Raw genomic sequence first — 2,029 nt, forward strand, 5'->3', positions numbered from 1 at the left:
TTTTTTTTTTTTTTTTTTGCAGATCAACAACATGTTGTTGGTCCAAAGAAAATTGGGGTATGTATCGACCCACCTCCTTGTGGATCTGACTGTGAGTGTGATAAATCACCTTGTGGTCACAGATGTTTGAGGGATGTGTGGGGTCTTCGTTTCTGTCGCTTTTAATATTGTATGCCATGGCATGGAACTTTTATGTTTTTCTTAATCGGAATAAAATTGTGTGTATTTGGAAATTTGTAATCGCAAATATTTAATTATTAATGGAAAATAAAGATTTGTGATTTATCAATGTAATGTCTTATGATATTGTTTACCAAAAAAATGGTGCAGCTAAATTTGTATGAGTCAAGAATACATGTTTTAGCTTAATTCATAAGATCTGGTTATTAGCAATTGAATATTTATAACAAAAAATAATGGCCTCTGTGCATGGTCCGTTCAATTATAAGACCATTAAAGTAAAGCGGAATACATAAATAGACCCCTAAACTTGTTCGATTTTTCCTCTCAGGCACCTCAATTATGCCACCTTACTATTGAATCTCTGAACCACCTATAATTTGTACCTTTTAAACATTATTGGCTGACATGGCACAAAACTTCAGCAAATATTTTTTGTTGATTATGAACGTGAAATTCACCTTTCCCACGTGGAAAGTGCAACCAATCAAAATACTCAAACTGTTGAAACAATTTACACATCAGTCAATCTTGCCAAAATAAAAATCCAAATAAAACCTAGAAAACCAAAACATTTCAATAGTTTCAATAGTTCAACCCAAATAACTCTAAGAATGGATGCTTCAATAGTTCCTTTGTTGTTGTCCTTTTGAATGGATCTTGATCAAGGCATAATCCTACCATATCCTTAAAACTCTCTGAGAATTTCTTGTAATACTTGTTGTTTTTTGTTTTCTCATTATCAAAAAATCGAAATCGCTTTGTGATTTTCATAAACAAGGACTTTGAAGGAGGGCTTGGTGATTTTTATGAACAAGGACTTTGAAGGAAAGAGATGAGACAGGGGAGGCCTTTCATGTGCTAATTCAAGAGCAGTAATACCGAAGGACCAACATCAGTCTTGAAATCGTACCCTATACATGAATGTATCACTTCAAGGGCCATTCAATATGGTATTCCAACCACATCAATGAACATTAAACACGAAGATAAGGAAGAAAATGACGACTCATAACCTAAATTTGGCTAAAAAATTGATGCAGAAACTCCAAAATTAGCTAAGCTTTATAGTTCCATTAGAATATATAAGAAAAATCGATGAAAAAGAGAGATGCTTTGAGCATCTCCAACTTGAATATGACATGAAGAAAGAAGAGAAAGAAGAGAAAGAAAAGAGAATTAAGAGAAAGAGGGAGAAAACTAGGGTTACATAGATAAAAGGGAAAGAAGACATGGTGGATTTCACATCAACTCTTTTAAATCGTCTTCACATGCTTAAGCGACATGAGAACACGTTTTGTGCCATGTCAATCAGTAGTGTTTAAAAGGTACAAATTATGGGTGGTTCAATGATTCAATAGGAAAGTGACGTAGTTGAGGTGCCTGAGAGGAAAAACTGAACAAGTTCAGGGGTCTGTTTATGTATTCCGCCTTAAAGTAATGTATTGGTGCTTTTGTGTTTTCTAAGGATGTGTTCTATATATAAATTATTAAAAAAAAACTCGGTTAAATTTGAAAAGAGAAATGCAATAGTTTTGGGTAATTATAGTGTCATTTCTTACATGATTGTCTATTTTGTTGCTTTATTTATATTCCGCAATTAATATGAATTCACATTATTTTTTTCATTCTTCTTTCACTATTTTGTTATCTTATTATTTAATAGACATAATACATAAACATGACTATTAACTTGGTGTCAACTGATAACTATGAACCTTAATTTTGAGTGTGCAGAAGTAGACATTTAAATTTGTATAAAATTGAACAATAGACACATTAAATTCGTCCTACATGGCACCCTACATGCCAATTTTGCGTCCTACGTGTACTATGTCATGTAGGACAC

The sequence above is a fragment of the Solanum tuberosum genome, unplaced genomic scaffold (assembly GCF_000226075.1).
Source record: "Solanum tuberosum cultivar DM 1-3 516 R44 unplaced genomic scaffold, SolTub_3.0 scf00282, whole genome shotgun sequence".
In the NCBI taxonomy this organism is placed as follows: Eukaryota; Viridiplantae; Streptophyta; class Magnoliopsida; order Solanales; family Solanaceae; genus Solanum; species Solanum tuberosum.